This window comes from Bos javanicus, chromosome 26 (genome assembly GCF_032452875.1).
Source record: "Bos javanicus breed banteng chromosome 26, ARS-OSU_banteng_1.0, whole genome shotgun sequence".
Classification (NCBI taxonomy): domain Eukaryota; kingdom Metazoa; phylum Chordata; class Mammalia; order Artiodactyla; family Bovidae; genus Bos; species Bos javanicus.
The window spans coordinates 16869009-16896562 of NC_083893.1; the positions used below are offsets into that span (position 1 = coordinate 16869009).

The following is a 27554-nucleotide window of genomic DNA, read 5'->3' on the forward strand; positions in this document are numbered from 1 at the left end:
ACTCAAACCCTGAAATTTGGAGGACAGAATGTCCCGTTGTCCACGTTTGAAGATAGGAATATATTTTCATCTAATACATCAGTCCCAGGTTCAGCTGGCAACAGGAAGGAACTGAATTCCAGAGGTCAAAAATAGGACTTAAGTATTAAAGCACCTTTCAGTGCTCATATAGGATCCTATTTATGTTTTAACCCCTTCCACTGCAGCAGTTCTAAGAAGTGCTCATGCTTGTGAACAGACATGAAAATATTTCAATCTAAAGCTCTCTGCCTACAGATTGACAAGAGATTGGCAAACGTGAGCATTTTAAAGCTATTTTTACATTCCCTGATCCACGGCTTTCATAATTAAGTTTCTCACAAAGAATGAAGAGTTTCAACAGCAAATATAAAGGCAAGGGAAGGGGGAATGTTCCTATTTAGCCAGGGCTTCTGCTGAATGAAACGGCTCATCTAGGGGGCTCTGAAGTCAGGTACATAAATACAGCAGGATCTCCAAAAGGAGCCCAGCCAGGGAGCAGGCAACACTAAGGCAGTGAGCATCCGGAAGAGGTTTAAATGGGCTACATTAAGTCCCAGGACCAAACTGGAGGCTCAATGCTGTAATTCACAAAGAACATCAGTTAGCAGCATGGCAGGAACACAGCATGTTTGAGTGAGGCCAGAAGGTACAGGAGAGGGAGAGCTGCTATTCACTTGTCAGAAATTATACTGAAGTTTTAATATTTTCACGTACGCCCATGTGTCCTTGACAAATACATACATATGCTCTTTTACGGCAAAGACCATGGGTTCCAGTTTTGATATTTACCAGCCAGATTCCCTTCAGTAGACCATTTTAACCAAAAAGAATTTCATTTTTTTCCCCTCGAACATAACAACAAAAACAAATAAGCAACAGGGAATGATACCTGCCCTGTCTAATCTCACAGGAATTCTATAAGAACTCAAGTGAAATAATTTTACAGTTTTTTTAAAATTCACCAAACATTTATATGACACTATATGCCAGGCACAAGGTGCTAGACAATTCTTACTTTTAACAAACTGCTGACACAGGTACTATTATTATCCCTGTTTGAAGGATAAGAAAACAGAGGCTCAATAATGTGCTTCTGGTTGCACAGCTTGGAGGTGGGATCTGGGCTTTGGCAGACGCACTCTTTCCAGGTAAAGACTCCACAGGTGGCTCAGTGGTGAAGGATCTGCCTGCCAATGCAGGAGACGTGAGTTCGATCCCTGAGTCAAGAAGACCCCCTGGAGAATGAAATGGCAACCCACTCCAATATTCTTGCCTGAAAAATCCCATGGGCATAGGAGCCTGGCAGGCCACAGTCCACAAGGTTGCAAAGAGTCAGACACAATTTAGTGACTGAGCACGCACATGCAGACTAAGTCTATAGTATGTGCTGCTATACACTATACTATGTAGCCCATCATAATTATCATGAATTCCTTCACTTAATCCCAGTTTCACAAATGAGGAAAAGAATGCTCAGAGGTTAAGTCACAAGCAAGCCAAGATCATAAAGAATGCATGGCAAGGAGCCAGGATTTGAAATTGGGTCTGTGCCTCTCCGGACCCTGCACTTTCTTTCTTTGTTTTTCTTTTTATGTCACAAGGTAAGGAGATCTTGGTTCCTGGAGCAGGGATCAAACCTGTGGCCCCTGCAACAGAAGCTCACAGTCCTAACCACTGGACTGTCAGGGAATTCCCCAGACCCTGCACTCCTATTGAAGTTAAAAAATTTCAATCCACAAATATTTATTCAGCAACTCCTATGTTCTAACACACTTCTTTAAAATGGTGAGGAGGTGGTGGTGGAACTGAAAGGCTTTTGTTATCACCTCAGTACTAAACTAGCCCCACCCACACTCACCAAGTCCAGACCCTACTCACAGCAAGTGCCCAGTGATAGCTGATGCCACTGAGGATGAAGATGACGATAGGGGCATTTCAAGTGTTGGCATATAGCTTCAAAGGGGAATTAGACTGCTCAACCTGGAGGGGAAAAAGCCCTACAGGTCAGAATGCTGACAGTTATTAAGATGAACAGGTGTGACTGAGCTAACAGGTGGGACCTTTGTAGGTATTCTGTTAATTCCTACTCAGCTTTCAGCTCCAGAAGCCAGCTGACCAACTCATCCTGATCCTTCCTGGACTTCCCCAGCAGTCTCATGTCACCCGGGAGGGGTAAATATTAGGTTGGCCTTCCACCCCGACACCCCTGGTTCCAGCATAGGTACTTGCAAATAAAAGGCACTCACTCACACTGTGGATTAGATGCATGGAAGGAGCAGCGTTTTATTACTCCCAGCGCACTTGCACTCCACAAGAGTTGCCAAGCAGCAGTTCCCACACAGCAAAAGGACTATGTGAGAATCATTTTAATTAGCACTTTTATTGTTTGTATGCAAATGTACATTCCTAAAATGAGCCCTTTAAAGAGCTCTCCCCTAGGTTGATATCCCTGAGATTTTTCTGTAAATCCTTTTACATAGATAGTAAAGAGAAATTTCAATCTAGCTTGAATCTGTAATAACGGAGTTAAGGTGCTTTTCTTTACAGGAATGACAAGCCTAAAATGAGGGTGCCAGGACAGAGCTGCTTCTTGACTTACTCATCCCAAAATAGCAGGCACCTCAGAGCACTCTTCCAATACCTGGTTCCAGAAAAGTGACACACCACCCCCCCTCCACCTGCATCCCCCTGGATTAGAGAGCCCTCAAAGTTATCACAAGCAAACTTTCCAACCTCCCCTTCTGTTCCCTTCCCCGAATGTCCTGCTACAAGCTCAGGCAGTCCATTCTCTCTGCTGGCCCATTCCCAGTCTGTTCCCTTCCCCGAATGTCCTGCTACAAGCTCAGGCAGTCCATTCTCTCTGCTGGCCCATTCCCAGTCTGTTCCCTTCCTTTGGTTCTGACCCAGGGGCTGGGCAGCTTTGGTTCTATGCCTTAGCTCAAGGAGAGGCCCAGATGCTCCTTGAGAATCAACCCTGGCAGAGGGCTCCGTGGACCCAGCCCAGGCCTGCCCAGCCCTGGGTGGGTGTTCCAAAAAGTTCGTCTCTTGGGGAGTCAGGGTGGGAATAAAATTCTGGGTGGTCAGCATGGCTGAATCCTGCCGTGAGTCACTAACCCAGCCCTGTAGAGTTATACCAGGCAGCCCAGGCAGCCAGTCACCACTTAAAATTAGAGAGAACGTGACAGCAAGAAGCAAACTTCTCAGAAGGGCACACAGGGAAGGCAGAGGTTGCTTACCTGAGCTTGGAGGGAAAACTCCTGCAGTCCAAAAGGGTGGGGAGGACTGGAGTCAGGAAAGCCCTGGAAAGTTTTTTAAAGGGCTGCAAAGCACTGGGAATGCTCAATTTGCATGTCTGGGCCACAGGAGGAGGGAAGAGTTGATGCTGAACAAAAGGACAGTACTATCTGTCAGAAGATAAGTCCAGAGGCTAATGTCTGGAATGACTTAAAACACATGAGAAATGTGAATAACTGTGAAGGGTGTTTTTTTTTTTTTCTTTCTTTCTTTCTTTTTTTTAACTTACGATCAGAACCAGAAGCAAAGCAAAGAAGTAACAGGCCTGCTTAGGGAAGGCAGTGTAATGTGACAGCAAGCACAGAAACAGCTGCTGACCAGTACTGCGCACCTTCTCCATCTGAGAGATGGTTCCTCATCCAGGAAGAAGCACCTCTGGTAGGAGTGACTGAAAACTGAAGACAGGTGTGGAGCCAGGAGCAGAGCCACAGCCACTTTAAGTCAGGTCTTCAGGCTCAGATGAATCAGAGCCACAGAACTGACGGCCACAGTCGAAGTATCAGCAGATGTCAGACATGAATCACTTAATCCTTCAGAAACCTCTGAGAAAGGAATGGTGTTGAAAGAGGAGGAAGTGATTAACAAGAGGAAGGTTCTAGAAGATGCCCAGAGAAGCTCTAGCCTAGAGACTTCACAAGATCTGACACAGCTTCGCTAGGAATAAAAACCAAATTAACCATTCCCTTTTAGATTAGATTAGACTAATAGTTCAGTTGAGTGTCACTTGAGTCCCATAATGTCCCTGCAAACACCACTGAAGAAATGTGAGCAACTAGGTAGGTTTATATATAGACAATTGAACCACCAGGTCACACGCATGTGGATTTAGCCCCAACCTCTTCGTTTTGGACAAGAACATGTGTCTGGAGGTGATACAAATGAGGGAGGGACCATCACCTTGTAAGATGATAAAAGATGAATTTTCAAAGCTCACAGGTTATAAAATGAATCAAATCTAACAAAATGAAATTAAGGTGGAAACGTGAAGGCTACATCTTTTTGGAGGAAACTGGAGAAGGGGTAGTACTTTGGTTGACCACATGCTTCATGTGACCAACATCCTGAAGTGGTTACCAAAAACAGTAGCCAAGTCTTGGCTATCTCAGGGTCCTTATGATGAACCCCTCAGAGCCTCTGGGTAGGAGGTCCTTTGGCTTCAGCAACCAACCCAGCTCTGGAACCCCAAGAGAGCCCCTTCTCATGTAGGGAGTTCTTAGAGGAGAGCTCAGCTGTGGCTGGGGCTCAAGAGAGGCCCCCACTTGAGATACCTCTTAGGATACACCTTCAGGTAAGATGAGACGCTGCAGTGAGACGCTGACACCTTAGAAACACCTGCCAATCGACACCTGCTATCGTCAAGGCTGGTTCTGTCTCAAAGTGGTCATTCTCAAAACTGGCCAGCATAAGGACCACTGCTGGTGAGGGGATGGGTCAGGGAGGAGTGAGTGTCAGGAGCATTTCAAATTTGGTGACGTCCTTCTCACCCAGTGACCCTGACTAACAAGCCAAGATCCCTGAATGGAAACGCCTGGTTGGAATGCCTTCTTAGCTCAGTGAGACAAGCACCTCGGGAGTCATTTATTCCAAGGAAGGGGACATCCCTAAAGGAAATGAGTAGATGCTAAGCAGAGAATACAGCAAATCAAAAAACTTCTGACGCAGTCCAAACCCTTGGGTGATACACTTTCAGTTCAACACCTGGAACTCAAGACCAGCCCAGAGGGAATCCGAAACAGACTCCCAAGTGGCTGGGAGCCAAGAAGGTCTAAAGTGACTTCAGAAACCTCTAACATCAAAGACACTGGGCATGTCTGAAGCCAAAGGACCTCTGAGCTGAAGTAGGCTAAAGGGGGCATTGAGCACCATCTAGCTCTTACTATTAAAAGTGGGAAGGAGAATATGGAGGTGCTTGTGGGAGGCAGTGCTGGAGAGTTCCCTAAAGTAATGAATTTGAAGACCCTGGTCTTCAAAGTACTTTTTCCAAAATGAGCATTTTTTTCATCATGTACTATTTGGTTAGTTAACAGAGGAACCAAAAGGTTCAAACCGGTCAACCCATCCCTTGTGCTCAATGACTGGACCTTCCATTCCTGGAACTGACCCTGAGATACTTTGGACCGCGGGTGACGGGCAAAGAGTTCAGCTGATCCGCAGTGAACTGAAACCGACCTCACAAAACTGCATCATTCATGAACAGGCAGTAAGGGAACTAGCCACACCCCACCCTCTGTCCCGCCCAGACTTTAACCCTAAACAGAACGTTCTAAATCTCAGATACTGTCCAAAAGCTCAGAGACACATTTTGGAGATGGAAAATACACAAACAAGCATTTTTAGACACTTCACCTAGTATCCCATACTCCAGGGATGGGTCTGGAAGCTGAGAGGTAACTGTCTTTCTCTCCCCCAAGGCGCGTCCTTTCAGTGCCCTGGCGGCTCTGCTTGCTCCAAGAAGGAAACTTCCACCCAACACTACCGGTCTTTAACACGCGCTAAGGGCAATCTGGAGTCAGGCGCAGGAGTGACAACAGCCAGGAGGGACAGGCTGAAGCACAAGCACTGAGTATTTGAAACCACAAGCCCTGAATCTGCAATTCCTCTGTTTACTTAGAAACAGTTGCTGATGCTCACCCCAAAGATAAACAAGGACAAACCCGGAAAGGGAAGGGGAAGCAGTGAGGTAAGAGCTGCTGTAAAGCTGGCAGCACGCAGAGGAAAAGCGCTGTCAGGACGCAGTCTTCCTCCTGACGAGAAGAATGAGATAACAGACTGCTATGAATAGTGATTAGAGGCTGTACCCGGGCGCGAAGCAGACGCAGAGACTCACCACCTTCACACACTGAAAAGTCATCCGCAGACTATTTGGAGGTTGCTATGCTAGAATGGAAAGAACACGGCATGTGAAGTCAGAAGAGGTGACTGAGTCCCGGCTCTGCCTCGAGCAAAGCTGTGTGACGTCAGGCCTGGCACTCAACCTCTCTGAAACTCAAATGTGAACTGTGAACTGTAAAATGAAGGAGTAGATTTACACTAGCCAAGACATGCAAACAACCTAAATGTCCATCAGCAGATAAGTGCAAAAAGAAGACGTGGTATATACATATGAAGAAATATTACTCAGTCTTAAAGAACGAAATGCCATTTGCAGCAACATGGATGCAACTAGAGATTATCATACTAAACAAAGTAACTCAGGAAGAGAAAGACAAATACCGTATGATACATGGATTCTAAAATAAGACACAAATGAACCTATCTATGGAGAAGGCAGTGGCACCCACTCCAGTACTCTTGCCTGGAAAACCCCATGGACTGAGGAGCCTGGTGGGCTGCAGTCCATGGGGTCGCTGAGGGTCGGACACGACTGAGCGACTTCACTTTCACTTTTCCCTTTCATGCACTGGAGAAGGAAATGGCAACCCACTCCAGTGTTCTTGCCTGGAGAATCCCACGGACGGGGAGCCTGGTGGGCTGCCGTCTATGGGGTCGCACAGAGTTGGACACGACTGAAGCGACTTAGCAGCAGCAGCAGCAGCAGAACCTATTTATGAAATAGAAACAGGAGGCAGAGGGAGGGAAGGATTGGAATTTGGGGATTAGCAGATGCAAACTATTATATACAGGATGGATAAATGACAAAGTACTACTGTATATACAGCACAGGCAACTATACTCAATATCCTGGATGGAAAAGAATATATGTCTATAAGAAAATAGAATAAAATGAATGAGTTAGACTAGCTGCCATCATAGTTTTCTTCCAGTCCTTACATTCCATTATACTATTATACTAAATACTGCAGCTCAACCAGTCATGTCCCCTTCTACTGAATACCTTCTGTATGTCCAGTGCTCTGCTGAGTACTAGAACAGTCTTGCACTCAAGGAACCATCCAATCACTTATACTAGCAGCCTGTAAACAAGCTTCTACAGTATGCAGGGAGAGACACGCGGACAGGGAGAAGAGTCAGCTGACCCAGCATAGAAAGAGGGCAATCAGGAACAGCTTCCCAGAAGTGATGCCCAGGCCAGTAAGGGCAAAAGGAGTCTTATGTACAAAATGATCCCCAGGGAAGAATGGCCCAACAGGGCATGCATGATGGGAGGAGTTCAGAGATAAAGTAGTAAGAAACGCTACAGTCAGCACCCCAGAACTCCTACACTCCTCTGCTGTTCATCCTAACACCTCCCTATACAGCCACACTCTTAGGGTCAGCGCACGCCAACCCAAGGCCAGTCCACCAAGCAACCATCCAACTCCTGCCCCCAGCCTGTCCCTCTTCCCCTGAGTCACATGGCCAAGCTACACCTGCTTCACACACAGGCTTCCTCCCCATCACACAGCAGGCCTTGCTTTCAACCCCTGCTCAGTCCCTGGTGCCCAACCCACAGCAGCTGTTCCAAATAGTTTCCATCTTCCTCAGAGCCACAGCCACAGCCCACCCACCCCACTCATGCTCAGCAGACCACCCTCCCCACCTCCTCTGCTCCTGGGAACGCCTGTCCAAGCGCTGCTCTGTAGCAACCTTTCTGCCCATCTGTCTCAGCTCCTTCCTGCAGAGCCCAGGCCAAGCTGTGGGGACCTCTGCTCATCAATACAGAAGAAAGTAAAAGGAAATGGAAACCACAGTCATCCACTCATGCAGGCTGTTGCCCGTGCTTCTGACTGGACTCTGAAACAGCACACTTAAGTGGGATGAGGTCTATGTGTGTACCCGCGTGCCAAAAGGTTTTATGCAAATATTATTAGCTACTCCGTAACCATTGCTTGAAGAAACAAATACTTTTTTTTTTTTTTGGCAGCACCATTCAGCATGTGGGATCTTAGTTCCCTAACCAGGGATCGAACCTGTGCCCCCTGCAGTGAAGCACAGAGTTTTAACCACTGAACCACCAGAGAAATCCCCAAACAAGTAAACAGATTTAGATGCTGAGTTTATCTCCAGGCATGTGAACCAAGAATATAGTCTGCTGCTGCTGCTAAGTCACTTCAGTCGTGTCCGACTCTGTGCAACCCCATAGACGGCAGCCCACCAGGCTCCCCGTCCGTGGGATTCTCCAGGCAAGAACACTGGAGTGGCTTGCCATTTCCTTCTCCAATGCAGGAAAGTGAAAAGTGAAAGTGAAGTCGCTCAGTCGTGCAGGACTCTGCCAAAAACATCCTTTGTATTAACACAATGGCGAGGCCTTTACCAACTGGTCCCTGCTTTGTTCCTACACACGGTTCATTTAATGCCAACCCAAGAAGCACTGAATCATGGTAGTGCCATTTAGTTATGAAATACATTTCCTAAAAACACAATATAAATGCTTGAAATATAAAAAGCACACTCCTATAGGTTCCATATATTGTATGTATATTATACTGAACTGTGTGTACAGTTATTTATTTTTCCATGTTCTTGGTGCCAGCATAAGCTCTCAACCAATGGACAGCATAGCATGGCCTGAGCCAACTGCTGATCCAGCCCCAAGCAAAACACCATAGGGCCTCTAGGGCACCGCCCTGTGTTAACATATTTACCCCACTAACACCTGTCTGTCACTCATTTATTTTTTGTTCTGGTCAACAATTTTGACTCATAATGGCCAACAGATGGTTTGCAACTGGTATTGGACCTGCTATCATGAAATAAAGGAAAAGCATCACCCAGGATTAGTAAATTCAAGTGTCTAAGAGACTGACCAGTGAACATGGGCCAGCTTATAGGCTAGGAGCACTGATCAATGGAAATACTCTGTAGAATGCCAGGAAGATAAATCCATCTCCCCACACCATCTACTAAACAGAGCTAGAGAACTCTCTCGCAAGGTCAGGGTGACATTGTGAGCTCCTGAGTACAGAACTCCTTACACATTGTTCTCTCCTGTTTATTCCAGGTAACCATGAGGAAGAAATGGCATTAGGAATCCTCCTCCATTTGACAGGGACAGAGTTAAGGGACAAAACAGGTGATTAAATAGTTAATTCCACTAGGGAATTGGAAGTAAAAATATATATATATATATATTTATATATAATATATGGAAGATCCCTGAAGTTAATGATCACTCAGGAAAGCAGGGTTGCTGCTGCTGCTGCTGCTAAGTCACTTCAGTCGTGTCCGACTCTGTGCGACCCCATAGACAGCAGCCCACCAGGCTCCGCCGTCCCTGGGATTCCCCAGGCAAGAGTACTGGAGTGGGTTGTCATTGCCTTCTCCAAAAGCAGCGTTGCTTAGCAACAGAAGCACAAGACATGCCCCAAAACAGTAAGACAATGGTGGCATGAGACCCACATCCTACCCAGTGAGCTCAGTAAGTTAATGACCCCAGATCATGCTATCTGCACACATTAAAAAACAAATTTATGGAAAGGTGACATTTCAGTGTGAAAGACCTTGTCCATAGCCAGGACAGTATTAGCTTGATATAGAGACAAGAAAACTCCCCTGCTCAACCTCGAGGAGGAGCTAATGATGAAAGTGTGATGTCTACTCAAGAATGAGAAAGAAGGGGGTCTTCTCCCCCTCCCCACTTTTCCTTTGATTATAAAGGAAAGTTTTCAGGGTGTGGCACTCTCTCACCCCGATGGCTTGTAAGCTTCACGAATATCCTATTCTAACACAGCATTTCTTATCTACCACTTTGCTTCTCATTGAATTCTTTCTGCGCTGAGACATAAAGAACTGGAACTCCTCAGTGTTTCCTGAAACACCACCTAATGGTTTCACATTGAGATGTTGGTCTTCTAACCCCCTAGACCTGGTTGTGTAGTTGGTCTCCAGAGTTTCCCAGAACTCACGTGCAGCTCTGCGTGTGTGGGGCACGTGACAGAACATGACAATTCTAGACCGTTGGGGTTTGAGTGAAACTCAAACACGATCTCATTACATATAAGAAACAAACAAAGCCTGGGGAGGGTGGGTTGTCCCAGGGCAGGTGGCCAGTAAGGGCCCAGGAGGTTACCGGAATGAGAACTACTGTCCCGTCCTTGGCCAGTCCAGCAGACCGAGAGTGTCCGAAGAGCTTTCACCCAAAGCCAAGCAGCTAAAAATGAAAAAGGATTGAGAGGCTATCTCCATTCTGGCTAGAATTTAGTTTTCGGAAGTTTACAGGAATAATTTTAGGAGGAAAAGGGCGTTATTAGAAACAGACTGATCACAATAGCTTATAAAATGGGAATGATTTAAATTCACATGGTTATTAAAGTTTTAGGATTTCTTGTTGGCTTTTGTTTTTATGAAGCTCCTTTCCTATAATCTACTGAATATTTTGGAAGGTACCAGGGACCAAAAAACTAACAGCTCTGCTTCACCAAAACATCAGGGACTTCTGTCATCCAGTTTTATATTTTTGTCTGCTTATTATAAAAAGGGAAACTAAGAAATGTTCAAGTTCCTTCAAGTTCAGTAGTTCAGCTCCATTTGAAAGAAAGAAAAAAAAAAAAACTGGAACTATTTAAGAGCAAATATAATTAGTAGATTTGTATAAATGTCTCCAACATGGTAATTTTATGAGCAAACCACATTATACAGAGTACATGATATGTTTCAAAATTAATATAATGATTGGATATCTGTAAAGAATACTGAAAAATTACATTATTGCTGTCTTTCCTTCCCCTCTTATTTAAAAAGGCATAAATCCCTTAAAGAAAAAAAAAATGTTTCACTCCACAGACAACTATTTTTCTATCACTGTAAATGTAGTTTCCACATTTAAAAAGGGGGATACCAAAATGATTCTTTGCTGAACCTCAAGATCCTTTGATATGTCAAGATAAGATTTTAAACTGATACTGAAAGTCAGGAGTTACAAAGGCTGGAGTTATATAGGCTGAGAGGGCCATCCAGATAACAGATGATGGTCTGGGGACTGCAATAAATTGGGACTCATATGCTCTCACATGATGGGTCAATGGCTGTTCCACTCCAGCCCATACCGTCCCATGTAAGAATATGGCTCAGCACTGTTAGATATTCTCACTGTGCACAGCAGCTAGAAACCCAATCATGTGAAATTTCCCCAACTTTGAAAATTCTGGTCACTTACTTTAAAATTTTTTTAAATACTGGTGTTTTATAGACAGTTAGTTTGAAGGACAAAATGCTATAAACATGATTAATTCAGGAAGTAAATTCAGTGCCTAGAAACACAAATTTATTGGAAAATGAAGAATGGATTCTATACACTTTTTTTTTAACATACTCTTTTTTAAACCTATATTATTCCCTTATAATAGCTTTTCTCTTGCCCAAGGGGAATGAGGATGGGAGAATACATAAATTTGAGGAAAAAGATTGAAATTAGCTGTTAGAAAGCAAGAAGGGTAAAGATACCTTTACTTTCTTCTTTAATTAAAATAATAGAAATTGATTTAAGAGTATTTTCAGCTTTTGAGTCCATGTTGGGACAATTCCAGAAGTTGCACATTTCATCAAAGTCAGGCTGCCTTGAACATAGCAATTTTCCCTAAAATTTTTGTCTAATCAGAAATGCCACCCAGAGGTACCCAGAGGCAGCCACTTTTATAATGGTATGCTAATGGTTTATGTGACTAAGTTAGAAGGCATGAAAACCAGATGGGGGAATGTCATCTATTTAAAATGTAAAAGTACTATCCATGCTGTGGGTACACGTGCATCTGGGGTGGAGGGGTGGTGTTCTTGACCCTTCTTCTCACAAAAGCCTAAGACCCAATACCTGATTACAAAACTGAAAGTTCAATTGTGCAAGTTCAAACACAGATAACGTAGTCGTTTTTTTTTTTCTCAAACATACTCCTGCAGGATCCTTTTTTTTTTTTCTTTTAAATCACTGATGGGATCAGCAGACCGGAGAAAATCTCTCTTACTGAGGAAAACAGAGTGAGTCATCTCTATGCTGATAAGAGACTGTGGACGAGGGCACTGCTGTGAAGCAGGTATCAGGTGGTGCCTAGTCTAAATGAGTCAGTGGAGCAATCAAGATCATTTCTTTCCATGACATTCAGTGATCACTGGAGATGATGTTGCTGGCCTTATCTCAGTAGCATCCCTAAGCACAATCTAACATTTACTTCCCCAAACCTGGTGAGGAGGAAGGGGGACTGAAAAATATCTGACTATTTGTAGTGACTAGATAGAAAAGGAGAAAGTATCTTGTTTTTACACATGGTTGGCTGGCAAATGTGATACAACTCCCTGTTTGTTTTAAAAGTATAAAATCAAATGTGTAAATCTCTTGGAGAAACATCACCACCTAAGAAACGTGGCTGCTGCACAGAACGAATGTCATGGCTCTGTAGAACACAAAAATGTTGGCCAGAAAACAGCTTTATGAACCTCTGGGAAGACAAACGAACATGCTAGCCCAGGAAGATACTTTTAGACAATGACCCCTGTAGAAACGGACCCGGAAAGAGCACACACTCCAGACAGTGTAGTGATCTGCTCATTAGTACTAGACACTGGATTCAGTCTCCGCTTTCAAAAAAAGTTACAACTTGGGCAAATTACTGACATTTTCTGACAGGTGCTGAGATTTTTAAAACAAGGAAAATGAGTTTGGGAAGATCATTTTGAATGAACTCTGGGGTTAGGGGCTATCAACCACAACAGATTCCAAATCCCATGTTCTGATCCACAATGCAATAATAAGACTTTGCTCTATAGGCGGCAGGGAGATGGCCCATTGAAACGAATATAATTTGTGCCTCAACTCATGGCAACTACACCCCATTTGAATTCACATTTGTCTAACGTGGATGAGTAAAATATTAGCCAGAAACAGCCTTGAATTCTTTTTGAAAGAGCCAAAGAGGAAATGAAATTGGCCTGATTGACATTTTTGTAACACACAGAAATGTGAAGGTCAAGTTAAAGAGGCTATAGGGGAACAGAATTTGCCACCTCAAAACATATCTCTTTGGCATATTAATTATGTTAAGCTGGTTATAGTTTCTAAGAAACCACAGACATGGGAAAAATTCTGAAAACCAAACAGAAGTGACCCTTTTAGAAGAAACACTTACAGGTAAATCTTCATTTGTAAGGGTGTGTCCCTGTTGTACCGGGTAGAGGAGGATGATGAGACCTCTAGAAACTCTTATCAATGGATAAGATGATGACTAATCTACATAACAACCTTACCTTAGCTTACAGTCCTTTTCCTGGTCAACTCCCATAACTGACTCTCATCCTCTTTTATCTAAGGACGGTATCGAAAACTAGAGTATTGGACACTTAGGGGAGTTACTTGAGTTTTCCTGGGTCTCTCCCTTGCATGCAGGTTGTTACACTTTTGTTCAGTTTTCTCCTGTTAATCTGTCTGATGTCAGTTCAAATCTTAGACCAGTCAGAAAGACCTAGAACAGTAAAGGAAAATTTCTTCCCAAAGCCTCACACCAAGTTGCTGATGAACATGAAGCGTTACAACAAATAAAGGCAATGGCAATTGAACCAACAATGACCTTGGTCAACATGCACATCAAGCAAGAGTCCCAATAAAAACAAGAAGTGAAGGAACTTTAGATTTTTCTAGGTCATTTGTTAGGCCGAGAAGAGGTACTATTATTCTTTTGAAAGATAATACATAAACCAAAAGATTTAGGACAAAAGGGTGGAGACTGAAAAGGAAGTTCCCTTCATATGCCACTGCCCTTCTCCAAGGTTACTCATCTCCAGCAGCTCCTCCTAAGACGACCCACATACACATGAGCAATGAAGCACTATTCTGCACCCCTGGCTATTTTTTACAAAACATAAGGGAGATAGTACCATTTATAAATGTCCCACCACTTAAGTCTCTGGGGGCATGGGAAGGTACCAAAAAAACAATTTTTCCCTTCATTCCTAAAACCACTTGCTGAAAAGGAAACAGGAGAAATCCTCACCCTATGACTGCCAGTAGGTTTCATTCTTTTTAATCTTATTTAGCTTCCACTCTGAGAAAAGATGACGAGTGAAAACCAAGGTTGCTGTCAATCGTCATGAACATTCCACTGAAACCTTCATTTTGCCATAAATCAGTGGTTTCAGATATAGAATACTACCCAATAAGTGCTCATTTTCCAGAGATTAGATACTCCCTAAGTCTCACTGAGAATATTTTCACTGAAACACAAGGGTCTTGAGATACACGGAAGAGCAAGTGAGGGCTGCCCATTACCCCGGGCAACTGGAAACAGCACATTTCAGCATGCTGCTTAGCCCACTGCCCTCAACAGCTGCACAGTTTTCCATGCTTTTTGTCATTTGCACAAAAGGCCTTTAAAAAACAAAACAAAACCAAGCCTGGAGAAAAAGTGGAAATGTTTCAAAGAAGAGAATCTTGAAGACATCCAAGAACGTCTGGGGAGGGCTAACCTGAGGCTCACAGGGCAGCCAGAGATGGTGGGACCCTAAACCCGGGAGAGGGAGGAGGCGCACAGGCTTTGAGTTGGTAACTTTGGGAAGGGGGCAAAAGTGTCTCTGGGGGCTGGAGATAACCAGAGTAAAGAGATTTCCCAGGTAATGTAGGAACAGAAAAACCAAGGAGCCCAGGGAGAATATGCAGGAAGCTCAGTGGGATGTTTTCTCTGGGAAGGGGACAAAACCAATATAGAGCTGTATTCTGTGCCAGAAACCCACAAATAGATGAAAATGGAAAATGTGCTTGCTAAAAAAATAATCTTCTCATGTCAGTGGCTGATGATTAAAGGTGTATGGGTGGTCCTGAAACACATACATCTACCACAACCATCACTGTCTATTTTTGCTGCTTTATTATCTTATAGCATTTATCTTTGGTATTTCAAAGATATCAAAATATTTCATAAATTGTGGTCCTGCAAATCAAGGTTGTCTTTTTGGCTTTTTCATAAAATTATATCACAACTTTCACCGCCAAACTACTGATTTTCAGGGACCGCTTTCCATTTAGCAAATCTTCATTTAATGAAATTTTGAGTGTGATCAGAGAATGAAAAAAATTTGCAATGTATTAACTAACAGTAAATTAAACTTCATCAAAATGGCTTGTAGAAGTTCTAGCGCATATAAAGAACAGTGTAACTTACGGGCTATTATTGGCAAAGGATGCTGGATCCTTCTGCTTGCCAGCCAAAGACAGCCATGTGCCAATTGCATAAATGCAGTTGATAATTCACTCAGCTGGCCAGATTTTAAATCATGCAATTCTAAAACTAATTTTCTTGATTTGGAGGAGTCACAGTATTTCCATTTTTTAAAAAAAACATAAGGTGAAGCTTTATTATATTTTCCTGTCATCTCACTTGAATCATTTCTATTTGTATTACATGAACTTATCCCTTATTCAGCAGTTTATACCCTGATGCTGGGAAAGATTGAAAGCAGAAGGAGAAGAGGGTGACAGAGGATGAGATGGTTGGATGGCAACACCAGTTCAATGGACACGAACTTGGGCAAATTCTGGGAGATGGTGCAGGGCAGGACAGGGAAGCCTGGCATGCTGCAGCCCATGGGGTAGCTAACAGTCAGACACGAATTGGCGACTGAACAAATCCCTTATTCATTAGAGATGTGTCTTCATTCACTTCTTAGTAGGAATTTTATATGGTAAATTAACCCTTTGCCTTTATTTTCTTTGTCCAAATTCTACCTATCTCTTCTTTTTCTCCCTGAATCATCATCTCCATCTCATAGCTTCAAATACCATCTACATGCTGATGACTCTCAAAGGTACCATTTCCAGCTCTAGCCAACTCTGAATTTCTAAATCTCTATATGAATATTGAATGGGCATTTCAAACTTAATATGCCCAAATGGAACTCTCAGGGTCCTCCCCAAACCTCCTTCTCTGTTCCCCATCTTAGTAAATAACAACACCATTCACCTAGCCAAAAACACTGGACTTACCCACTTTCCTTTTTGCTCATACCACACACTCAATCCAGCAAGTTCTATCTTCAAAATATACCCTGAGCTTGACCAGATCACACCATTTTATATTCACCATGTTAATCCAAGCCATGCCCTTATCTCTGGCCTAGACCAGAAGGGCCACCTACAGGTCACACTGATTCTATTCTTGCCCCCAAAAGCCTATTCTCCATTCAGAACCCAGAGAAATAATTTTAAAGCTCAAAGAAAATCATATCACTGTTTCACTCAAACTTCTCAAAAGGTATCCAATCACACACAAGGTTTTGGAGTAAATCTCAACTCCTTACCATGCCTATAAGATCTACCATTGACCTCATTTCATATCACTCTGCTCCCCAGAACCACTCCCCAGCTCAAGGCCAGCCAGACTGGCTGCCTTCCTGCCCCTCTATCCTGCCAAGCTCAGCCTACACCAAGGCCTTTCTTTTTGCCTTCTGTTTCCTCTGCTAACCACCTCTCTGCAGATTCCTTCACTACATTCAGATCTCTGCACACAATTTCTATCCACCCCTCTCCAAACAAAGACCTTCTCAGACCTCTTTCAAAAGGAACCCCTCAGGTTTGGGGCAAAATGGATACATGCACATGCATGGCTGAGTCCCTTCACTGTTCACCTGAAACCATCACAAAATTGTTCATTGGCTATACCTCAATACAAAATGCTGTTGGTGTTAAAAAGAACTCCTCACTTCTTTTATAGCACTTATCACTCCCTGAAATTGTATTATCTATTTAGTTATTTCCTTCATTCACAAAACACTTATTTCATGAGCACCCACCACCATGTACAAGGTGCTCTTCTAGGAGCTGGGTAGACAGCAGTGAATAAGCAAAGACCCCTGCCCTCATGGAGGTCACATTCTTGTCACCCCACTCAAATCCAAGCTTCAGTCCACTAAGTCCCCAGCGCCCAGAGCCGTGCCTTGGCACAGAGTGGGCATTCATGCATGTTTACTGAATGGAGGAAGGGTCCCACCCACCTGGGACCACTGGTTCCCTGAGAACTCCACCATAGACCTCTTCCTAAAAGATGAAGCTCTGAGGAAGCCAGAATGTCCACTGTGTCCCTTTAGGCACAGTAATGGGGACAGCCAGCCTCCCATGTTTCAGTTGGGTCCCTAACCTTGGGCCTGACCAACTGCCCTTCTTTCCCCGCCCCACCCCAGCAACCTGCATACTCCCCAGGCAGCCATGCCTCCAGGTCATGTCTCACTGGGTCCTAAGAGCATCTGATTCACCTAGTTAGGAGTGGACCAGGCAGTCAGCAGCAAACAAACCAGCTTCTCTCAATTAATAAAGAACGGCTGGAATCAAGACGCATGGGTCATACTGCCTTCCTGGTTCATGGTCCCCCCAGCTCAGAACTCACGTGAGACCTTCACCATCAACTAGCTGGTATGCCTCCAAGCACTCTTAGCATTAGAACCCACTTGTGTTAAGGACATATTTTTGCCTCTTTCAGCTGCCACAGATGCAAGACATTTACCTGCTGTGATGAGTAATTAAGTTTCTTTGGAAAGCGGAAGAACATTTGTTAACTGTGAAATTATCTGATGGCAAATAAAAATGAAGGTAATTGTGAAACAGAGTTAATTTATCTTTCTATAAAAGGGCAGCTGGAATGGTAGGATCAGATCAGATCAGTCGCTCAGTCGTGTCCGACTCTTTGCGACCCCATGAATCGCAGCACGCCAGGCCTCCCTGTCCATCACCAACTCCTGGAGTTCACTCAGACTCACGTCCATTGAGTCAGTAATGCCATCCAGCCATCTCATCCTCTGTCGTCCCCTTCTCCTCTTGCCCCCAATCCCTCCCAGCATCAGAGTCTTTTCCAATGAGTCAACTCTTCGCATGAAGTGGCCAAAGTACTGGAGTTTCAGCTTTAGCATCATTCCTTCCAAAGAAATCCCAGGGCTGATCTCCTTCAGAACGGACTGGTTGGATCTCCTTGCAGTCCAAGGGACTCTCATGAGTCTTCTCCAACACCACAGTTCAAAAGCATCAATTCTTCGGTGCTCAGCCTTCTTCACAGTCCAACTCTCACATCCATACATAACCACAGGAAAAACCATAGCCTTGACTAGACAAACCTTTGTTGGCAAAGTAATGTCTCTGCTTTTGAATATGCTATCTAGGTTGGTCATAACTTTCCTTCCAAGGAGTAAGCGTCTTTTAATTTCATGGTTGCGGTCACCATCTGCAGTGATTTTGGAGCCCAAAAAAAAATAAAGTCTGACACTGTTTCCACTGTTTCCCCATCTATTTCCCATGAAGTATGGGAATGGTAGGAAGGGAAAAAACGAAAATGCAAATCCCTTGAAGAACCACTCTGGAGGACTCGAAATATGTATTTAAAAATCCGTGTTTCTAACATACGCGTTCACTTCTCAACTTGCTTGCACAGAATCACCCAGCTCTACACCTCAGAACTAAACAGGATTACTCCGTATTTGCTCAGCATTTTATTCCCTTGGAAGCATTCTCACATAATCTTTCAGCAGAGCAGGAGTCATTTCACTGTCTGCAGGCCCAGGGAGGTAAAAAAAAAAAAAAAAAAAATGCACCTAAGAACCCACAATAAATAGCAGAACCAAGGAGGTAGCAGAACTCATATATGCCTAGGCCAGTCCCAGTTTCCTTCCTTCTATGACAGAAAACGCAGTGTGGTTCTCTGAAAATCCCATTCCATAGTCCACTGAAAACATGGCCCTCCCGTTGAATTACAGCAGCAGCAGCAACAAATAAGACACAACACATATTTACCAGTGGTGTAAGGTGCTGGAAAGATGCATTGGTCCTGGGGCTCCGGGCAGGGAGAAGGTCTCACAAACTCTTTCAACAAATGCCACCACTCCTGCAATGACAAACATACAAGACATCTGAAGCAGGCACCCTGCGGCCTCTCTCCAAGGAGGCCTTCTAAATACCAATGGCTAGGCACCCTGTTTAGACTCAAAGCCTCCCTCCTCATCCTCCAGCCCCACTTCCTTCTCACCCTGACCTCCCCTGGTAGAAGCTGCATCTTTAGTTCATTGGCTGAAAAGGTCCCATGAGAATCGATGGATCTCAGGCAGAAAGAAGCTCGTGAGACCATCTATGACAGATGCCAAGTGGGTCACCTCTAGCCTGTAGAGGTATTATAGTAATCTGCAGGATATGTTCAGAAAATTTGAGCCAAAAATTTAAAAATCAAAAACTGTCACATAAAATCCCAGACTTCTGGCTTCTCTTTTCAAAAAAGAGAAGATCTGTCAACATGGCCCCTGTTCATGTCTGAAAATAATCAGCTGGTGCTAAGAAACAGCTGCCCTTCACAGGCAGGCTTGGCTATTCCAATACGCCACAGTCCCTATCGCTCCCCATCATCCCAACACAGAGAAAAGCTGTGGTGATCACTGTCCTCGTGTTATTTTGTTAGAGATACAAAAATATTTCCCTCTCCCTATGATTCTAACAAAAGTGGAAAATTTTGTTCTAAGGGGTTGAGCTCTAAGAGGGGGGAATAAAGGTATAAGCACATATAGCAACTTAAGTTAGTGACCTCATTTCTGTAGACACTTGCAACCCTTGAACAAGAATATCACTCCCATTTTACATAAGTGAAAGGAGGAAACTGACTTACCTACTCCTACAGTTAGAACTGGCTCTGTCTCTAGAACTAAGGTTCAACCCGGGACTCGTTCACTATGCCCCCCTGCACAGCAGTCTTCTATTACAAAGCAAAAAGTCAGTTTTATATATATACATATACACACAGGGGGTGTGTGTGTTTCTCTCAAAGCTAAATACTCAATTCAAGGAAACACAGTCGAAGTAGCCAACCTACTACTAAAATGCTGGCCATACCTTCATTTGCCAAAGAATGTAAGAGTAAGTTATATCAGGTTCCCTACGGGCCTGTTTCCTAATGTGACATTTTCAATACAATTGTGCTGCTTTACACACAGAAGTAGTTCTCACAAATACCATGAATTGGCTACTTCAAAAGTGCTCGGTTAACATTCCAAACTGCCTGAAACACTCTTTATGCTAGACAAATGTCCCTGAATATGCGTCTAGAATACAAGGCTATCCATAAGCTTATATACAGGTACGACCACTGTAATAAATGAACAGTGTTCAACTATAAGGTCACGAAGGGAGTTATTTATATCGTTCCCCTCAAAGAATGTGTTGATTCTCTCACTCAGCAGGTATTTACTGAGTCCTATTACACGCCAGGCAGCAGGTGAAGTGATGGATACATGAAGAGATTCAGAAACTCAAAGACTTCTAAAACAACAGGTGAATATAAAAATCTGGGCAGGCGCAGGTGCCATGGGAGCCCTGAGTAGGGGCTCCTAGTGCAACTGAGGGGAAGAGACGCACCCTAACACGGCCAGGCGTCAGAGGAAAGCCTGAAGCAGGCATGGGAGTGCGGCAGGCAGGGGGCTAACCAAGGGGAGGTGGGAATGACAGGGACAGTGGAGCTGGAGCAAAACTTATGGACAGCCCCTTCAATTTATACTGTCCAGACCTTGTATTATCTTACAGGTCTTAAAAACTCCACCTTATGCCACCTGACCCAGCAGCATCTATCAAGACTTGATGCACAGCCCACATGTGCTCTCTTGAATGTTGACCTTGCCAAGTGCCCAGATCAAAAATGCCACTAGTTTCAGCCCCGCTGCCAGGCCACGCCCATCTGTCACTCCCTCAGGGCAATCAATGCTGTCCCAGAGTCTGCAGGACCCTAGAAACAAAGGGGTCGAAACACTCAACCTTCCTGTATTTCCAGAACCTCCATGATGTCTGAGAAGACAGTAAACAGATTTTTCCCTGTGCCATCACGAGATGGTCCTGTCTCTACCTCGAGACCTGGATTTCTACAGCCAGAATCTACTATGCAGTCGAGACTCAGGCAGCAAGTTTTGTGAGAAAACGTTCCAAAACATCTGCCCATCAAAATGCCCATGTATTTGCAGGGCAGCAATGGAGACAGAGGCATAGAGAACAGACTTGTGAACACAGTACAGGAAGGAGAGGGCGGGATGACTTGAGACAAGAGCACGGAGGCATATGCCTCCCCATGTGTATAACAGATAGCCAATGGGAATTTGCCGGGCGACACGGGGAGCTCAACCCAGTGCTCTGTGACAGCCCAGAGGGGACGGATGGGGAGGGACATGAGAGGGGAGTTCAGGAGGGAAGGGACACAGGGATGCCTATGGCCAATTCATGCTGATGTATGGCAGAGGCCAACACAATATTGTAAAGCAATTATCCTCCAATGAAAAAAAAAGAGAAAAAAAAAAAAATGCCCAAGTGGAGGTCCCCGCTTTCTTCAAGGAGAAGAAAGAGAGGAGCCTCCAGCCTTGATCCAGGTGTGGCAAAGCCAGGGCAGCATCCCCGAACGACAAGCTTTGGAAAAGGGCCATAAAGAGAAGTGAAGACCAAATACACGGCCATGGTTAGGGATCAGGGTCAAGGTCTGTACAAGGAAACAAGGATGCATCTCTGGATCTGTACCCGCTGGGCAGGTTCCCAAATCTGGCTGAAAATTAGAATCACTTAGTGTTCTTGCCTGGAGAATCCCAGGGATGGGGGAGCCTGGTGGGCTTCCGTCTATGGGGTCGCACAGAATCAGACACGACTGAAGCAACGTAGCAGCAGCAGCAGAAAACAAAAACCGCTTCTTGGGCCTCAGACCTATCAAATCAGAATCTCTGGTTTGGAGCTGTAGGAATTATATAGGTGATTCTGATGCCCAGACTCTGATACTCATTTAGAAAAGGGTCACCTCTCACCTTTTTCCAGAACAACCTTTCACTCTTCAGAACAATGTCAAGGTCATTAGTTGAGCATCTTTCTGGCAGGATTCAAGAATGTAGGCTTTGGGGGAGTTGCACATCCTTAGTCTGTTTACTTACTACCCTTACCTCATACTGTCACCACGATCACTTAACTCCTTTTTACTTAAAAATAGAATGGCAGCAGCCAGGATGGCAACTGGGTAAATGAAGCCAGCCTCCCTCTCTGCCCTAATCCCTGTATACCATGACCCAATGCCAGGGCACCCAGACTATTGGAGTTATCCAGTCTCAGCAAATCTGAGCCCTTTTACACCTATGTCAGCTCACCCTGACAGGGCAAAGGGTCTGGGAGCATCTGGTCACCAACATGGCCTTTGAGGAGCAGCTCCAAGGCACACAGTACTCTGATCAGGTCCCTACTGCCCACCAAAGAGCAGGCCACTGCAGATCGATGAGACGTCTGGAAACCTGCCAAGCTGGCCCAGCACTTCTCTTCCCAGCTTCCCACTTGCGGTCAAGAAACGGCCTGAACAATCTCAAGCCAAGAATGGCAAAGTAAATGCTGTGTACCACAAGGATGACAGATTGGAAGAAGCCTGTTTCCTGAATGGACCAGCCTAGACAGATCTCTTCTCTGACATCAACAGATGCTACTGGGTGACCTTCAGACAGCCCAGCACTGGAGAAAACCACAGCTGACCAAGGTCAGTCTCCCTGGCTGCAAGGCCCAGCAGCAATCCATCGTATCCTTTACCAGAACAAGGAGACAAGCAGCCCCTTCAGTCTAAGGGCTCTCCTCTCTGGTCATAATGCAAATCTGGAAGGGCCCAGTGGGGCAGGAAGTCTAGCAAAAGCACAAGATGCTTCTGGGGGGATAAGCAATACAAAATTTCTTGCAGTACCTTATATCCTTGCATAAAACAAGAGCTTTCTCTGACCTAATCCTCCAAAAGACATCACAAGAGTTGCTCAAAGCCCTGCCAAAAACCCTGAACCATCAGCTCCCTCATCTATATCCTCATCTCTAGCCCAACCCAAGAACATGGAACAATCCTGGATGTTGGGAAAGTCACCCTGGCCACCTTCATTCCTACTCAACACCAATCCAGACTGTCCAGCCAACTCTGGACCAACAAAAGCCCCTCTGGATACATTCATAACTACTGCGTATCTCTCCTTCAGAGCACAAATCATTTATTTTTATGTTGTTTTCCCACTAACATATGGATAAGGATCCATGCTGCTGTCTGTTTTGTCTTTGTGTTGTTGTTTAAGCTCTTTTGTTTGCTTGACTGGTGATCACTGTATCCCAAGTGACTTCAAACCCTCTAGGTTCCTTCAATGTATACCACAAATTTCATGCCTTTCAACTAAAGGATGACCAAGTCAATCCATTCCCTAACCACTGAGTCTTGCCACTGGCCTCTGGAATCTAATTAGTCACATCCATCAATTAGTCCACTAATTCAGTAGACTAGGAAGGACTTTGCTCAGAAGGTCAGTGTGGGATTGGTAAAGCACTAATCCAGTTGTATTCCCAAGGTCAAGTTCAACTGCAAACGCTAAAGTCAGCAAGGAAAGGTTTACCAAGTGATGAGGAGAGAAGAGTCAAGACATGCAATCTGAGTTCCTAATGGACCCTAACCCTCAACTTGATGCTCAAAGCACCTGTTCTCTGCCTTTGAGGGATGGTGGGGCCTGGCTCCTATCTCCCACCAGGAATCTGATCATAATTCTGGCTATGAGGCTTGATGTGACACAGCTTCAAATTTCTGGGACTGCTTGATTGCCAGAGCTGTTTCCTATTACTCTTCAGCTCCTATAAACTTCTGGGTCCCTGACCTTGCCTGGAATTCTGGTTTCACGCCCTCCCCAACCCCTGACACTTCATTCGTGTGTGTCCTAACTCCACCTGACCTTGAGGCATCCTGCCTATGACATTCACCCAGATCCTGGCTCTACCCCTCTGCACACACCCCTCCAAAGCCTGGCACACAGGAGTGTCCACTGAAGGTAACTCGAACTCCAAGGCCCAACTTTCTTCCCAAGCTCACGGGAGACTCTCCACCCTCACAAACTTTTACTCCTCCATCAATAAACCCAGATGGTCCAGGCGAGAAAAATCAATCCCCAACTGGCCTTGAGGCTGACCAGTTCAGGAAAGAAACAAACCACAATGATTATCTTTCCTTTTTATGCAGATTTTAAAAATCATATTGCATTTATTACTTTAAGATGTCTTTAACATATACAAAACGAACTGTTTTGACCTCTGAAAGCACTTCCCTACTTCTCAGAGCAAATCCCACTGGGTCCAGTGCCACACCCTCAGGACCTGAATGCCACTGAAGCTTCCAAGATGCTCAATACTCAGGTGGCTCCTACCTCCCAAACACTGCTCACCTCTGGTCTTATTGCCCCACTGTCCCCCTTCCACACCCAGTGGCAGAAGAAAGAGATCTTTGGGAGCTTTTTATAGCTCTCCCACCTACTCCACAGATTCAGAAGGAAGGAGAACGAAGTTTCCAAGTTCTCTGAATGACACAAAGCTCTTAAAGTAGAATAAAATTAGTCAAAAAATAGCAAAATGATTTTTAGCTCCCTTAAAAAAAAAAAAAAAAGCACACCTACTTTATTTAAATGACTCACAGTGACTTCATACTTTCTTCCACTAGGATAGGTTTTCCTTCCTCCCAAAGGTGGCGGGACCCTCCTTTCTTCCCATCCACTCCTAAGATAAGATATCTCCACAAGATACTTGGTTCGGATTTGGGGGCCCCCAGGGAAAATCTTGACAATGAACAAGTCAGGCAATATTCTTGCTCCCAGGATGTGATAAATAAGATAATCATGGATTGAAAGTAGTTTTTGTTGGTAGGACTAAAGTTAGGTAATCAGGGCTGCTGCTGCTGCTAAGTTGCATCAGTCGTGTCCGACTCTGCAACCCCACAGACAGCAGCCCACCAGGCTCCCCCGTCCCTGGGATTCTCCAGGCAAGAACACTGGAGTGGGTTGCCATTTCCTTCTCCAATGCATGAAAGTGAAAAGTGAAAGTGAAGTCGCTCAGTCTTGTCCGACTCTTCATGACCCCATGGACTGCAGCCTACCAGGCTCCTCCGTCCACAGGATTTTCCAGGCAAGAGTACTGGAGTGGGTTGCCATTGCCTTCTCCGAGTCAGGGCTAGGCTTAGTTAAGAAACGATATTTGACCTGAGCTCTCCCTGGTGAGAAAAATCCCAGCCACAATAAGAGACAGGGAAAGAGCTTTGCAGACAGGAGGAGGAGCAAATGCAGAGACTCACAGGAACGAGCCTTGGGCCACCTACAAGGAGACTATTCCAGCTCATCTCTCCAATACCCAGCTTTCCATGCATCTCCACAACACCACTAAGCTCACAGCTCAGCGGTGTGGCTCCACCAGGCCTAAAGTCTAAAAAACCTTTGCTCAAGGGCTTCCCTGGTGGTCCAGTAGTTAAGAATCCACCTTGAAATGCAAGAAATGTGGGTTCAATCCCCGGTCTGGGAACTAAGATCCCACATGATGCGGAGCAACTAAGCCCATGCACTGCAAGTACTGAGCCCAGGCTCTAGAGCCCACGTGCCGTAACTACTGAAGCCCATGGGTCCCAGAGCCCATGCTCCGCAACGAGAAGCCACTGCAATGAGAAGCCTGTGCACCCCAACTAGAAAAAGCTGGCACGCAGCAACGAAGACCCAGCACAGCCAAAAATAGCTAAATAAAAATTTTTTTAAATAAAGAAACCTTTGTTCAGGCAGCTCCCTCCACTGCCTTAGTAGCTGTTAGTTCCCTCTTGTCCCTCAAGGTCCCTTTGGTTGTGCCCAGTGCCCTTCCCCTCTATTCCAGGGTGATATATTCTGAAATCCTTTAGTCTGTTTCCCCCAACCAACTGTCCCTTGATCACTGGGGTCCAATCTAACTCATCCCTGTTGGCCTTAGACCTGGCACATGGGTGGTACTTAGTCAAGGTGCATGAAATTAAATCACCTCGCACACACACATAAACGAGTGCATCTATAAACTGGTGAGATCTGAATAAGGACAGCAGACTGCAGCAGTGCCCACTTCCTGGTTTGGATGCTGTGCTAGTTATGTAAGATGTTACCACTAGGTGGAAGGGCACACAAGAGCCCTGCATCTTTTGCAGTGGGGAGAAGGACAGTTAACTTCCTATGAGTCTGTATTTCTAAGTTTTAAAATTCTTTTAAAAACCTCAACAATTTTTACCTTTTACATACTCTAGCTTTGTGGTTTCTCCTTAAAAATGGCACGATCTGGTGATACTAGGTTTCAAGACAACAGCAGAGGGGACTGTGCAGTGACTGTTCTCCCTTAGATGGGCACAGCTCTCAGATTCATCTCCCTAAACACCAAAGCCAAGTGTCAGCTGCTATTCCTCGGGGTGCCTGCACTGCATTTCCTCCTAGAAATATTTCTCTATCAAAAGTAGGGAAATGAAAGGCCAAGAGGATCTTCTACTTCCAGAAAAAAGGGAGACTGCCACATTTTGGTGAAAAACATTCCCGTAAGTTTGGTTTTGAAACCCCTCCACCCTTAATGGCATGTTACCTGCCCAGCCTGAGGCACTTGAGGTTTGGACCCTGGACTTTCGAGGATCAAAGTTTTTACTCTAAGTCAGCAAATAAATTTAAAAACCAAACCACTGGAAAAGAACGCAGTTTAAATACACAGTATCCCCTTCTGCCCTAAATATCAATATTTTGCTTCTCTCATCTCACCTTTCCTGAGAACACAGGATGCTGCCCTCAGCCACCAAAAGAGAAGGTTCTACCTCGTATGCATGATCACACCCAGATATATAAGCAGCATTTTGTTTTTCCACTGAAATGGCAGTTCTGTTCAGCAGGGGAGGGAAAAGGCCCTTGGGGCATGCCTTCCCCCACCTTTCCCATCACACCTCCACCACCACCTCCCAAAAGGAACGTGCTTGGAATGCAAGTGTCCCTGAGAGGGGGTGGGGCCAAGGCACAGAGCCCCGGAGAACTGCCCAGCGAATGTTTTTAGAGCAGTAGTTTTCAGTCGCTACAGAGTCACCTGGGACTCTAGACGACGCTCCTCAGGTGACACTCTTGCAGACAAGCACAGCACTGATTTCATCCCTTGGCGTTTTGAAACTATTAATTTAGAAAAACCCCTCACTAATCTGGGCACCAGGGCAGAACACACCTCTCCAGCCAAAAGATGCCAGAGCTGTGTGGTCCGGTAAGGCAGTCACTAGCCACATGTGGCCACTGAGCCCTTGAAATGTGGCTGGTGTGAACTGAGATGTAAAAGGAACATATACCCTGGATTTTGAAGACTTGGTATGGAAAAAGAACACAAAATAGCTCACTGATTTTTAAAAGTACTGATTATATATTGAAATAATGTTTAAATACACTGGGTTAAAACAAGCATGCATGCTAAGTCACTTCAGTCATGTCTGATTCTGTGCGACCTCATGAACTGCAGCCCACCAGACTCCTCTGACCATGGGATTCTCTAGGCAAGAAAACTGGAATGGGTTGCCATGCCCTTCTCCAGGGAATCTTCCCAACCC

At 44.8% G+C, this 27554-nt stretch overlaps 1 protein-coding gene across 9 annotated transcripts in view; it reads right to left on the bottom strand.

Moving 5' to 3' along the window:
- Nucleotides 1-27554, bottom strand: part of SORBS1 (sorbin and SH3 domain containing 1) — a 235601-nt gene that overhangs the window by 153916 nt on the left and 54131 nt on the right. For 5 of the 9 annotated variants that reach the window (XM_061402872.1, XM_061402873.1, XM_061402878.1 and 2 more), the window contains one exon: nucleotides 18947-19037. The exons of the other annotated variants lie outside the window; for them this stretch is intronic. The gene's annotated coding sequence lies outside the window, so the exon portion shown is untranslated. The remainder of the gene's footprint in view (nucleotides 1-18946; nucleotides 19038-27554) is intronic. 9 annotated transcript variants of the gene reach the window in all.